The sequence below is a fragment of the Culex pipiens genome, chromosome 2 (genome assembly GCF_016801865.2).
Source record: "Culex pipiens pallens isolate TS chromosome 2, TS_CPP_V2, whole genome shotgun sequence".
NCBI classification, from domain to species: domain Eukaryota; kingdom Metazoa; phylum Arthropoda; class Insecta; order Diptera; family Culicidae; genus Culex; species Culex pipiens.
The window spans coordinates 47034368-47050523 of NC_068938.1; positions in this window are offsets into that span (position 1 = coordinate 47034368).

Sequence of the window (16156 nt, forward strand, 5' to 3'; positions counted from 1 at the left end):
ATTCTGCTCTCTTGTGTTCTTCGTTTCTACTTTCTTCCCTGTACCGTACTGTTGTAAATAAACGTTGAGTAACACCGCGACCACCGCCTAGATCGGTCGGTCTGAACAAATCTATTGTTTCATTTGTGCACCGAAATCTGCTGCTCGTGTTTGCTGGGACAATCCGCGGGTCGGGGTCCTTCTGCGTCGGCCGCCTGGCCGAACAATGGGATAATTTTGACCAATTTCGTCGGGGTCATTATTTTGGCCATGAAATGGGGTCCTTAAGCCAAAATTATTCTAAAAAAATGAAATTTTGAAAGTTGTTTTTTTTTAATTATTTGATATACACCCTAAGGGATTTTACTAAAATTGGCTAGAACTATGAATTAATTTTGACCAATTTTATCGGGGTCATTTATTTCACCATGAAATGGGGTTTCAAGCTAAAATTAATCCGATAAAATTAACTTTTGAGAGTTAATTTTTTTTAATTTTGTTATATTCCCTAACGGAATTGATTTATTTATTGAGAATCTTTGATGTGTGAATAACAAAAACTGTTATTATTTTCACAAAGCCAGGAAGTTGGAGCTGAAGTTGAAGTTCGAGCTGGAGTGAGACCTCGGAGACTGCATCGGATTCAGCGAATTTTCAGCAACTTTTTCTTGGAGTCGGAATCTGTGAAGTCGAGTATTTTTAGAGAGCTGAAGTCGTCGTTGACGTCATATCTTGCATCCAGAGTCGGAGTTGTCTTCAAAGTATGGATTCAAAGTCGCTTGAAGGTACTCGACTCTGCAGCCCGGACTAGTACAGAGGAGTTATGGCAACTGAAGGTTTATTTGCAAATTACAAATAAACCAAAACAATAACTTTTTTTGTTATGGAGACATACCAGTTCAATAACATTTTTTTGTTATTATGCTGCTCCACCTCTCCGCACAAAATAACAAATCTTGTTATTCCTTCATGATTCTTTCTGTGTTATTGGTTTGTTATTGCAATAACAACATAATAACAGTTTAAGTTATTCTTCGAACACATTTTTGTTATTGATTTTTGTTATTTTAACAACTAATCCGAGCATTCCAATAACATATTTCGATCTTCTCACAATATCAAAAACTGACCTTCCCAAGTTATTTCCGTCTTCTCGGGAAGGGAAAGATGATATAAATTAATTAAAAAAAAAATGAATTTAGATGGTTTAGTTGATTATGGAGTCTCAAAAAGGTTAAATTAACAATTTTAGTAAAATAAAAATGGTGAATTTTCAAAAGATCCCTAAGAAAACTCCATTTTATCACTTACACCACTGCTTCAGCTACTGCCAGCATTTTATATGTTTCCAAACCTTTTGCATTGTTTGATAACAGCAATTTACAAGCAAAATCGATAGTTTCAATTGTTCAGAAAATTGTTACCTACAAGATAATAAGTTTGATTTTGGGGCAAATTTTATTTTGACAGATTTTGGAGAGAAATTCGTAAAAATTCCAAGCAAAAAAATCATTTTTCCAACTTTAACATGCTGCTAATGGAAAATGACAACTTCTTGGATCAACATGAATACAGAGCATTATTTGTACAACCCCTAACTATGATTTAAAGTGAAATACGGTGGAATTTTAATGCATTATTAAAATTTTAGAATAAAATATATGATATTTTCTATGAAAACAGATCATTTTTCAGTAAATCGCAAGTCGCGAGTTTTAAACGATTTTTGGGAATTTATCGTTGTATGAAAACATTGTTCCTGATTAGCGTGAATTTCTTCTATGAATTCGCATTTCAGTTTAAATGTTGTTCCCACCATATTCTCCAACTTCCTGGAAACTTCGACGACGTTAACCATTTTACGATACCCGCAAAGGTACCGGACCATTCCAACCGGATTAATACAGCCATTTCCATTTCCTAATGGCCCGGCCACAGAATCCGCGAACACCTCGTTCTGGTCGATTGGGAGCTAGGGCGACTCAACCTTGCAGAAACTTGTCCACCGTCCGGTCTCCAAAGACCCCATGAAAGGAACCTGCCAACAAGTTGCAGCGGGTCTCTAAAAATAAAAATAAAGAAGTTCTCTTAAAATGGTACACAAAAGTATAAAAACAACTCCAAAACCGTTTTTTCCCCCCGCGGTTTAAAAACTTAACCTGACCATCGAAGCGGGAGGACGTTCCTTAAGGTTGGTTGGTTCTTGCCTCGCGTGCAGCATCAGCAGCCGCTTCTCTCCCGGTTTGATAAAAAAAAACCCGAGAGAAGACGGCGCGGGGTTCAACGACCTCAACCACGTCGAAGTTTGCTGTTCGCTTTCATTCTCTACCTCAATCTCAGATGTTTCACTTCTTTTGTTGATGTTCTTCCTTCTTGTATTTCCCCGATCTTCGCGGCTTCCTTCTGGAGAGAGATCTTCGTGAAGCTTTCAGGTTTTTTCTTCACTCCAGTTGAATTCTCTTCCTTTTGGGATTCCTGCTCGATCCCGGGTTATCAGTGGGGTGGTTCTTGAAGAAAGCGTTTTCAAAAAATGTGTCCTCTCGAAGGTCCACCCCAACTTGACATTTAAAAGAAAGTTTCAACCATTTCATCGGATCGTATTGACCGAACCCCGAAAAAAACGTGGAACACCGTGTCGAGTTTGGGGCTACCTCGGACAAATTTGAATAACAAAAAAACCTCAGTTGAAAAAAATCATCTGTCAATTTGAGTGCCGAGGATAATTTATCTTCGACGTTCGGTCGTGGTTCGGCAAATTTTTCGTTTCAAAAACTGCCATCTCGCGCACACATGTGATCTCGCGAACGAAAGGACGAACGTGCACGATCGCGCGTCGTTCGCTCGTTATGGGTGACGCGTTTTTGATGGAAAGATAATTTTTCAATTGAAATTAATGTTTCTGGGGGATTTGGTTTTTTTTTCGAACAGGGCGAGGAACGCCTACCGGTGGTGAATGACAACTTGATTTGAGTGGATTTGTTAAGAGGGAGTTTGATATTTTTTGAATAATTTTTGCGGTTTCATTCTGACTAAATGTTCTACCTTCAAAAGTAACAAATTAGCATACTTTTAATCACACTAAATAGTAGTTTATGCAACAAATTGCAAAAAGGTGGTTTTCTTAGAACGAGCACTAGGCAGAGCTTCGTTAGATAAATATGACGAATGCCGAAAATGTCAAGTTGAGCAATTGGGTACTAAAGCCCTATGTAAATTTTTATGTACAACGGTAAAAAACACGATTTAAAACCATTTCTGATCACTTTTTTTCATTTTAATGCAAAATTTTTTTTTGACAAGACAACATTTTTTCGGTGGATCAACTATGGTCCCCTTGGAACGAGCTGTCAAGTAGGACCTTTTCTGTCAAGAAGGACTGCGAGGTTAATTTTTCTAAATTGATTTAAAAATCAATTTTAAACTCTTTGGGGTCGTACAAAGGGTCATTTTAATCAGAAAAACAAGCTTTATCGCTGTAAACAATAATATCAGCAATCTGAGCTTCATTTTAGGACCCAATTAAACAAACATTTCAATGAAAAAAAATGTTTTAAAATGCATATTGTACAATTGTTATGCAACCATTAGTTTTCAAAAAATCCATGTTTTGGCATAAAAAAATTACAAAGGTATTTAAATTTAACTAATAATCATCAACGCAAGTAACATTTTAAATTGTTTTCAGTTGGTTACGCGTCTATTTCCATTTTTTTTAGTTTTTAGAAAAAGAAAAATTGCCCCCTGATTCTTCGAGCCATATTTGCCAAAAGGTCGACTTAAACCTTGAAAAAAATGCAACGGCCTTAAAAGTTAAACAATCGTAGCTTAAACAAAAAATAAATTTCTCAAGTCCAAATAATCAATTTGCATCTTTGGTTTCTCCATACAAAACTGGGGGCTATCAACAAAAAATAAAGAAATATAAAAATTTAAATAACAAGCCATAGTCTTCACATTTAAATGAAAAAAAGTGTTTTAAAATGCATTTTACACTAGTTCAGTTGTTTTGCAATCATTAGTTTTCAAAAAATCTAAGATCTGACAAAAACAAAAATTGTATCGAAAAAAAGATATTGCATCGAAAAATTTTAAAAAATCTTAAGATTTTTTAATAAACCCAATCATGCTAAAAAGGATTTTTAACGCAGGAGAATGTATTTTAATTTGATTTCAGCTGACAAAAACTTTTTTAAATATTTGTACCACACGGAGAAAAAAGAGTTCTCAAAATCGTGAACAAGAGTTCATGAAAATGGGAACCACGAACAAAGTTTCCAAAAACGTACCATGGGATTTGAACACTTTGTTCGTGGTTCCCATTTTCATGAACGCTTGTTCACGATTTTGGGAACTCTTTTTTCTCCGTGCAACCTTAAGGCTTATCGGAAAAAAGATTCACGGATTTTTTTTAAATTTCCTTTCAAATCTATAAACTTGATTCTGACAAACTTTACCCCCTAAATCTTTTTTTTTTTCATTTTTTGATGTTTTTGTTAAATAAAAGTGACAACTTATGAGCTTTTAAGTTTTACCAAGTTATAAATTTTCGAAAAACAGTGATTTTTGGAGAGCATTAAAAATATATCTGAAAAAATCATTAATTGTATGTAGAAGTCCATATTTGCCGAGTTAAAGCCAAAAAAAAATTTAAAAGTATGCGGTCCATCCTCGTCTGTCTCTGAACAATAAATTTTTCAAATGCACTGAAAAAACCAATTCTCGAAATCGTGAATTAAATTCACGAATGCGAGAACCACGAAGGAATATATTCACGTTTATGGTGCACCATACTCATGAATAAATTCCTTCGTGGTTCTCACATTCGTGAACTTAATTCACGATTACGAAAATTGATTTTTTTCGGTGTGCTGAGAAAATCACCACCATTTTTTCGACACTGTTGATTCGGCCTTTAGTATCTGAGAAAAAATATTTTGGTCGTGCAAGGAATTTAAATTACTTTTTCCGTATCATTCTGATATTTCACTCTCAAAAATACGAATTACGACGGGAATTCAATATAGCACATTCCACGGGAAATGTTAAGATTATTTTGAAAATCATATGTTAAAATTACAGATTTTACTTTCCATGTACTTTTTTTTATCATTTTTTACTATTCGCTATTTAGCTTTAAAATAGTTTTTTTTAAGGAAAGGCTCATAGAATATCTTTTCAATTTTAATTTCTTTTTAGTCACGTAAGATTGTACTGAACATGACATTATCCACCGAATAGTACTAAAGACCACTAAGCCAAATCAATAAATACCGTGAAAAAATCTAGGACTCAGGAAAATCTAAAATATAAGAAATTTGTGGTTTTTGGTCAAATATAATTTTATTAAACAAAATTAAGTGAGTCTTGAATTAAACAACTTTGAATACGCTAATTTCTTTTTCAATTCCTTGAAAAACTGAAAATTCCGAAGTTACATTTCTAGGTGAATGGTGAAACATTTTTCAATTCTTCAAATATTTTATATCACACTTTTCAATTGTAAACTAGTATAATGTACATAAAAAGGCATTGATGATGAATTTTTTTTAATGTTGGTATTTTCAAATATTGCGATTTAAGAAAATTATTAGATTTCAAGGGACTTCACGAAAATTTTCACAAACCCTTGTCATAATATAATACACAAGCGACGCAGTGTAAAAAGAAAAATAATTTAATTAAACTTGTTAAGGACCTACATCACCGAAATAGTTTGTTAGGTTTATTTGATAAAAAAGCATTTTATTTATTAATAATGATGTGCACGTTGATCTTATTGTTTTTTTTATTATCTAATTAGGTCTGTCTAACTCTTTTATCTCCATTTTGAAATTTTTCTTCGCGAGAATAGTCATCCTTATTTTTAACATGATTTTATTGTTAAAATTGTTTCGAATATCATTTTGCATTTTTCGAAAAAAAAAGTATTTCATACTCTGTCCATCCACAATCTCTAAGTTTTCCCGAATCACATCATCATCGAAGAATGTTGCAAAATAATTGCATCAACCACCGCGACTTCCTGAGCAATCGTCGCATCATCTTTCCACTCGTGCATCATCCGTGCAAAAAGTTGCACAATTCCTAGTTCCACAGCCCAGCTAGCCACTTCCTACTTCTCTTCCCATACGCCCCTCCTAACACCGTTTCAACCTAGCATCTTACATCATCTTCAGCCTCTCGGCCCGGCACGACGTTCCACGAGAGAGTAAAAAGCTCCAGCTCCACGAGGAAAAGCTGGAACAACCAGCAGGCGATGCTTCTTCCTTGAGCAAGAAAGAGGAACAACAAAGTCGCCGTAGAACACGCCGGAGAACTTCCCGCGAGAGCGAGCGAGAAGGCGAGCAAACGCCGAGAAAGGGAAAGGTAAAAAATAACTCGAATGTACCGCTATAAAACGCGCGCGCGCGCTCGATCCCCCGGGAGAGAGAGGAGCGAGAATCTCCCGTGCGACGGGAAGAACTTGAGCGAAAGAGACAGAGAGAGAACGCGATCGCGCCGGGCAGGGTCAACGAACGTACTCGCGCGCTACGAAAACAACAACAAACAAGTAGAGGAAGATCGGATGGCGAAGCGCGCGAGAGAGAGGAAGAGGTAAGGAAGAATGTTGTGTTGTGTTTGGCTGCCAACGTTCGAGACGATCAATGATCCCGAGGGGGATGACGACGACGACGGCGCGATCGCGCAAACCGTAAGAACCGGCTCCGGGGAGCTTAAAGTTGTGGTGGTTTGAGGCGTGCTTTTCTGATTGTACCGGTTCGCGCCGGGTTGTTGGTGTGAGTGATTGAGGATCATGTGTGCGGTTCAAGAATGTGGCGAAATGAGGTTGGGATCGGGGAGTGTTTTGACTCTCGCGAGAGGTGAACTCGCCAGGTGAGTGGGAACTCACGAAAAGGAGTTGATTGGAGGTGAGTTGGTGGGATCCTCGATTCTCACAACTAAAAGTGCGTACGTGATCGTGATCGTCCTTTCGAGCTAATAAGTCACTTTACGTGATGCAAAGTTGTGTAATGAATTTTGGGTAAAATCTTGAAATTTGCGTGCATCTATGCTACTACTCACTAGCCAATATTGAAATAATGGGAAAGTATAATGTTTATCATACTTGGGGACTATAGTGATACAGCTTATCAAGTTCCCGGGTATTAATGCAAGAACCAGACAGGTCCTAATCTATTTTTATAGTTTCAATCCCATTAGGCAAATATTGAGAGAAAAAAAAAATCAGTGTTCAAAATATCCAATGTGATTTCAAATTTGTTTAAAAATCATGATATTGATGCTATACAGTCCAAACTCGATTATTCAAAGCCTAGATTATCCGAAATTTCATATATCCGAAGTTCGATTACCCGAAGGTTTGTATGGGATTTGGGATAATCGAGTCATGAACCAAAAATAAAAGTTTTTTAGTGTTTTTTTTTTATTTTCTTACTTTTAACAACAAATTTGTAGTTTACACAAAAAATATCAAAAAAATCTTGAAAAATTAACATTTATAATGTCATCTTAATTGTTAAACATAAATAAAGCCGTTGCAAATATTTTTCAAATCTTATGTCACCCCTTTCAAAATTGGCCTAAAAATCAGGAAACAAATTTTTTATCAAACATATGGGCAGGCTTACAGGGCATTTTAAAACACTTTTTTCCTTCAAATGTTGAAATGGTGACTTGCAATCATTTTTTTTTTGGTTTTTGGTCAGAGTTGAGGGACATAATCTTCAAAAATATTTACAACGGCCTTAACAATGTAAAAATAAGTAAAATTAATATTTATTGTATTGGCAATATTGCTATGTACTCTTTTTTGAGAAATTAATGAAATGAAAATATTAGTAACCCTGATAAATCCGTATTTTAATTTTTTTTGATAAATTTCTCACATTTCTATTATTTTCATTCATTTAGTTTAAATTTTCCCAACCATAACTTTTTACACCAGGAATCTTCAAAACGAAGGGAACTATCAATATTATTTTCAATTAATCCTCTAAAGTACAGTCAACCAAATTATTAGCATAGCATAGCATAGCATTGGTGTCTACCCGTAGCTGCTACTTCGTTATTGACCAGAACCCCCAAACATTGCTCCGTGGACCACAGATGAAAAGTAGGAACCAATCATCACCCCTTCGCAATTTTCAAAGGTCCCTATCGTGCTGATCAATACCGACGCCGGCCACGACCAGTGGTAAGACACGGGGAAGTGGATGGGAATGTTAGTCCGATACTTGAGTGATGGGACCGCCAAATCGACTGCGTCTCCGACAAAGTATCACATGAGTTTTGAGGGGTTAGTAAGATGGGTATGAGGTCAGGATTCACTGTGGTAGGTGATGCGACCATGAGCAATTTGTTTATCGGTTGAAATTTTAAAAATCTTAGGCAGCCGGCTGCGGAAAGATGCCTATCTAGGGATTTAAATATAGTATTAATTCGACCGCGATTCTCCAAAAATTCTCCGTCGGCGTGCCTTCCGATCAACGGTGATGTAGGAAGGGCTTCATTCATTAAAATTATTTTATATCATAAGCCTTAAAACATATCCGTCGACGTGCCTTCCGATCCTCGATGATATGGAAGGACTTAATCCAGCAATACGACTTGCTTGTCTCAAAAAACAAAAATCGGATCGTTTCTATCGAAAACTATATAAAGAGAACAAAAATAAAATTCATCGGCCAACGAACGCGCGATCAAAAAATAAATAAAAAAAGAAGAAGAAGAAATCCAATCACCTCATGTACACCAACAGCAACACAAAAGAGACGGAAAATAACACGAAAAAACAGGACTGAGCGTCCACACAGGCACCGCACTACTGATCAGTACAGTCAACCAAATTATTCACAAAAAAGTTTAACTATTCTTACAATCACATTGTTGCTGGATTGTGTCCGTAAGATTGACAATTTTAGAACAAGAAAACAACAATTTCTTCGGTTGCTGTGACCCTTATGTTGGACATTTCAAAAGTAATCCTTGATTTGAAATTTTTAAAAAAAACTATCCAGAAAAATCTCCAATTTCAATTCATTCTAAAAAATTAATGCATAAAATAATATTCAATAAATATGTTAAACTCTACCGTCATTAGGCGTGACATTGGTTCGTCAAATTTTCCGAATTTTTGTATGACACAATCTCATTTCCCAGACCCAATTTCACCCCCTGATGTTGGTATCTTAAAATGTTGATAATCCATACTAAAGGTGATAACAAACATCTTTTTGAAAAAAAAAAGAAAAAAATGGAAACTTTTTGCGAAAAAATACTTCTGCGGCATCGGGCATCAAAATTCCACAAGACTTCACAATATGTTTTAACTATGTCCATCATGCTGAAAATTATTAACAAAACAGAAAACTGCACCTATTTTTTTTTTTTTTTGGGAAAAACATTTTTTTGCCCCCTGATTTTTTAAGCCAATTTTAAAAAGGGCAATTGCCTAATTACATTTTTATCTCAGTTTTATGCAGGGTAAAAAAAGCTTACGCGAGTATTTAAAGTTCTGAAAGGTAGCATTCCCGGGCGGTCATGTTTGTTTTAGAAAAAAAAAAAACATTCAAACTTTATTTCAATCAAACAATTGGGTTCTTTATGTTGTTTGTTGCATCATTATACAGTAGGCCGTCCCAAAAAAATGAAAAGTTGTCAAATCTTCGGTGCTCACCCCTAGAATGATAGATTAGGATGTCAGGAACAATGTTTTCATACAACAAAAAATTCCAAAAATGGTTTACAACACGCGCGCGGGGCTTGAAGGAAAAAAAGCGCATTTTCCGAGTATTTTTCAAAAATGCGCGTAACAATCATACTAAAGTCATTCATATTTGGTCGCCTTGGGCTTTAAGTGATAGTTTAATGTCCCCTGAACAAATTCCTGTTTAGACATAGTCCATAAAAGCTTGTTTTTGGGCATGGCAGGGCGTTTTAGGGAGAAAAATTTGTATTTTTTAGACAAGAAATTTCAAAAATCACTCCCCAAAATCAGCCAAAAAATTGTGCAGCCAAAACTAATGCATTCAGCTTATAGGAAATTTTACGGAGATCATTTTGCTTTTTTAACATTCAATTTATGTCCACGAAAAGCCGATATATTTGCATTTTAGTGAACAAAAAGTGACGAATTTTCAAAATTCTTGGTATATAAGCGTTTTTAGCATAAAACATTGGCTACTATGATTACAAACGAGAAGGCATATATTTTGAATATATTTATTTTGTTCGCTCAAAAACGATATTTGTTAATAAAATTTTATGAAAAAACATGAGATTTTCTCACAATGTGACGTAAACGACACATAATCATAAATCAAAATCAATTTTATTAAAGTTCATATCTCCAAGCTGTGAACGTGATTTTTTTATGTATGTACATTCAAATGAAACAGATTCATTTATTAAAAAACTTATTTTTTCAAAAAAACTTACCATTAGAGCTTTATTTGTTCATATCGAGAAGAGCACATAGCAGTACTTTTAAATATGTCGTTTACGTCACATTGTGAGAAAATCTCATGTTTTTTCATGAAATTTTATTAACAAATATCGTTTTTGAGCGAACAAAATAAATATATCCAAAATATATGCCTTCTCGTTTGTAATCATAGTAGCCAATGTTTTATGCTAAAAACGCTTATATACCAAGAATTTTGAAAATTCGTCACTTTTTGTTCACTAAAATGCAAATATCTCGGCTTTGCGTGGACATAAATTGAATGTTAAAAAAAGCAAAATGATCTCCGTAAAATTTCCTATAAGCTGAATGCATTAGTTTTGGCTGCAAATTTTTTTGGCTGGTTTTGGGGAGTGATTTTTGAAATTTTTTGTCTAAAAAATACAAATTTTCTCCCTAAAACGCCCTGCCATGCCCAAACACAAGCTTTTATGGACTATGTCTATACAGGAATTTGTTCAGGGGACATTAAACTATCACTTGAAGCCCAAGGCGACCAAATTTGAATGACTTTAGTATGATTGTTACGCGCATTTCTGAAAAATACTCGGAAAATGCACAAACTAGCTGAATATTTGAAAAGGTCCTATGAAAATTTCATTTGCCGATTTTAAGGTCTCGGGACCAAAGAGCCCATGTCAGAAAATCTTTTTCCCTGATTCCTTGTAATATTTTACATAACATATCGAAAAATTGCGAATATCTATTAATACGTTTCGGAGATAAAAAAAAAAATAAAAATCGACGAAAAACGCAATTTTATGGACCACCCTATTTCGGATAGGACCACCCTAATCGCCAAACAAAAAATACGGGTCTAATTATTTGGGCCAAAGAACCCCCACTCCAAATTTGAGCCAAATCGGAGCACTTTTGATTTGGAGACTTCCTGTTTGACGTGGAATGGCTGTATACATATCGTGATCAATTTTGCCTTCCTCACTGAGGTAAGGCTATAATCCTGCTCAAAAAAAGAACTTTTGAAATACAGCTCGTAGACCTATATTCATGTATACCTATCGACTCAGAATCGAAAACTGGACAAATGTCTGTGTGTGTGTGTGTGTGTGTGTATGTATGTATGTGTTGAAAATTCTTGCCAAGTTTTCTCAGCACTGGCTGGACCGATTTTGATCAAACCGGTTGCATTCGACTTGGTTTAGGGTCCCATACATCGCTATTGAATTGTTTGAAGTTTCGATAAGTAGTTCAAAAGTTATATATAAAAATGTGTTTTCACATTTATCCGGATCTCACTTATATGCATGAAAACTATGTCCGGATCCATCATCCAACCCATCGTTGGTTAGGTATTCAAAAGACCTTTCCAACGAGTCCAAAACATTGAAGATCTGGCTACCCTGTCTCGAGTTACGACCACTTAAGTGATATTTATGTACTTTTTTGAAGCCGACTCTCACTTAAATGTATGTAAACTATGTCCGAATCCACCATTCGACCCATCGTTGGTTAGGTAATCAAAAAACCTTTCCAACTAGTCAAAAACATTGAAGTTATGAATGCTTAAGTTATATGTGTGTACGTTTTTTTTCTGGATTCAAAAAAATAGCCGAAATATGTGTCCAAACCACTCATATTACCCATTGTTGGTAAAAAGTGAGGAAGGCATCAACCACATTGGTGGATTAAGTTAGTTTTTCATTTCAATTTACTACTCAACTTATTATTTTCCCTCACAAACCAAGGGCTGATTTTCTTAAACCAAAAAGTCATCACATTATAAAGATGAATGAAATAAATTTAAAGTGGGAGGATCAAGTGAAATATCTTGGACTTGGTTTTGACAAAAACCTTACTTACAAGGATCACATTGAAAGTATCCAGGTTAAATGTAACAAATATATTAAATGTTTGTATCCACTTATAAACAGGAATTCTAGACTTTGTCTCAAGAATAAACTGTTAATTTATAAACAAATTTTCAGACCTGCCATGCTTTATGCTGTGCCGATCTGGACAAGCTGTTGCTTAACCAGGAAGAAAAAACTTCAGAGGATTCAGAACAAAATTCTGAAAATGATTCTGAAACTTCCTCCCTGGTTCAGCACCAGTGAACTTCATCAATTAGCCGAAGTTGACACTTTGGATGTTATGTCCAATAAGATAATTGATGCATTTCGACAAAAATCATTGCAGTCTTCAGCTGCATTGATCCGCTCTTTATATAGTTTATAAGTTAGTTTTAAGGTATCCCTTTTCCCTTTTGTACATGTAGGACCTCCTACATTTGAAATCACTGAATAGCGAAAGCTACAATATTTCATGAATAAATGAAAGTTGCTAGTATTTAAAATTGAGGTGAAAAGTCATCGTTTGTGATTGGACACTCAATAATATTTTAACTGAATGAATGTACATGGAAAAGAAATTTGAATAAATATAAATTTAAAAAAAAAAAAATTTTCAATTTACTATTTCTGGACCCTGAATTCAGGATAATCATTGACAGTCATTGCCCGAAGAGGGAATGACACCTTCTACGACCTCAAGCCTCATTGAATTTAAAAAGGAATTGATTTGATGATACACGATTTGATTTCAAAAGTATTTTTTGTTCGACGAATTCCATTTTCGGTAAGTTTGCTCAACATTTATTTCTATGTTTAATTTTTCTCCTTGTCACCCACAGAATGAAAACGAAATTTGAGTTCTTTTCCCATGCTTTTCCAACCGTTTCATGTTTTCGGGTGAGCTCCCCTCAGCTGAAAACGAAAGTGAAAATCCGAACAAATTACCTGCCGTTGACGTGGTGACGGTGATGGTCAGCAAGGATTGCGTGCCAGGATATGCTAATAAGCCCCGGGCGGGTGTGTGGACACAGGATATTGCCCCCGGTCCAAATCTGGGTCTCTCTTGTTAGTGTGGGAGAAGTTTTCCACACCTTTTCTGAGGTAGTCAGACCCCGGGGTGCGGGGGTAATTATGACCGGCGAATTGGAATAAAAATAAAATGGTTATCGCGTCAGAGTGGGAAAGCTACGATTCGTGAGCGTTTTTTCTTTCTGTTTCTGATTCTTGCGTTTTTTTTTCGGGGGTTTTGGTTGAATGAACGGACCCGCTGCTGGCAGGTTGGAAGAATTGGACTCCGAAAGTAGGTCTATGAACGCAGAATTGGGGTGAAGATTCGTTGCTTGAACCCGAGCGTATTGATCCACCGACACGGAGAGGAAATACTTGAAATGAAAACCGCAGCTTTAACCTGAGTGGGATCGTAGAAACCATGGTGATTACCAGATTGTTATAGATATTTTTTATATTTGTTGTTTCATTGGAGCATTATGACTCTTCTTAGTCCAAATTTACTTGTTCGTATTTTTTACATGGTGCATCTGAATTTTTTTGAGTCTCAATTCAACCAGGGGTAGATGAGGACATCTCAAGGATCTCAAAATGATTGAGATCCAGCCCTAAAAAATAACTAGCTCTTCAAGCTTATAACTTTAAGCAGAGTTGTCAGAATTTTACTAAACGGAAAATTTCACTATCTTTAGGTAAAATTATTGCAAATACCTGTCTATAAATTCATGACATGATGGATGAGGTTTCTTTTGAACATCATCTTGACGTTGAATAAAGTCTAATAAACTTTTACATCTTCCTTCAGACAAACCGAAATGCCATCACTTCAATATTTAAACAATGTTACTTTTATGTTTTGTTATGCTCTGCTTGACCTCTTAATTCCTTGCAAATAGATGGAGCCACTAAATACGAGTTCCGTTCTGCATTTGAGAAAGTTTTTGTATCAAAAAGATGAACGTACGGGTTACGCTTGAAATTATTGAATCGCTTTTTTACTGAATATTAAATTTTCATTTTTGCAACAAAAAGAATAAAATTTCATGCTGAATTTTTAAGACTTTGAAACAAAAAGTATCATAAAGAGAGAAAAAATCACAGTAAAATTGTGAATTCAATTGACACGGAAATCAGCAATCACGTTTAAAATCATGTTTTACTAAGTGATTCGAAGCTTTTTTACGACAAAACTGCATTTAAATTTAAAATGTTAAGTGACGTGCAGAAATATTACATCAGGCCTGCCCAACGTCCGGTCCGCGGGCCGGAACGGCCCGTGAAGCTATTTTATCCGGCCCGCGACAGCTTTTCAAAATAGTTCTATGGCCGGCCCTTAAGGCTGTTCAAAAATTGTAAATTAAATTCGTGTCAAAATTTAAAATATAATCTTGATATCAAATTTTCAGATATTATAACGAAACATTTATTAGTTTAATTTTTGCTTTTGACATAAAATGTTTCTAATTCTACGTTTTGTTAGGATTTTGCCTTAGTATTTTTTTAGTTCTAAAAGTTTTGGCTGTTTTTATTCTACATTTTTGAAGATTTTGATTGAAATTGATTTTTCATAAATAAGTAAGCAAAAATTCAGAACATCTTTTTAATGATAAAGTTTGATGACCGAGCCACGTAGCCCAGTGGTAACGCTTCCGCCTCGTAAGCGGTAGATCGGGGTTCAAATCCCGGCTCGGACCAACACAACTGGTGATCTTTTCCCTTCTGGAATCGATTGCTTAGTAAAGGGAAGGTAGTGTATCGTCACAAACTGGACCTTATCACGACACCTTAGGGAGGCGACCTATGGAATGTTATCATTAACCCTAACATGTTAACATTAAGTTGAGAATGAAACTGCCACTGAATCCGCTTTGTAAATGCCGGCCCCAATACTCTTCAAGGGTGTTCCCCTCAGGAACTGGGAAAGATTTACTTTTTTTACTTTTGATGAAAAAAAGCTTCAAAAAAGCAAATTAATCATTTCGAAAATGAAAATCGCTGTACATATTTTTGAAATATTTAAAAATCTTTCAAAATGAGTCAAGAAATCAGATAGATTTTTTTTTAATTTACCTCGATAATTCAAAGAAAATGTAAGAATGACGATTTAAAAACTATCAGATATTTATTTTTCTCCAACCTTTCTAAATTTCGTGTCTTTAAAATCATTTTGAAATGATTTGTAAAATATTTGAATAAAAGTACACAGCAACGCAAATATTGTTTTTTTTTTTTATAAAGAGGATTTAAATTCAAATTTCGATTCAATAAATTTTCTCTTGTCCCGTTGATTTTTCAAACTAAAAAAAAATGCAGCGACGAAAATTGAATATTTTTTTTTGTTAATGACATTAGGGTATTTAATGTGTTAAATATTTATTATCGCGGACTTTCTTTAATATAAAACAATGTACACTTGTTCCGTTGTACTTCAACTCTGCTCGTCCAAGGACGAGCTCACCTTTATTAAGTATTTCCATGTCGGTAGATCAACTACCTCCCTAGTATTATAATTGACTACCTATCGACTTAACTTCATTTAACCTCCTAGATTTAGTCATTGCGTTTACCTGTTGACGTATATAAGTTTTATTGTCTTATATCGCCAAACAGAGATGGTAAATATGGGAAAAAGGGCGTGTTGTGGTTCAGGCCACAACATCACTATCCCCCTCGGAAAAGGTTTTTTATTATCTAAGAGATATTTTTTTATCTTATCATTTAATGTTGTCAATAGTGCTACAATACTTTGAAACCTATTTATGTGACATTTATAGATGTGTTGTCTGAATTTGTAGAGGTTTTGTTTTATGTAGATTGTTGTCATTTGTTTCATAAGTTTTCATGATGTTTTTGATTTTTTCAGAAATACGGTATTGATTTGTTTGATACATATTGT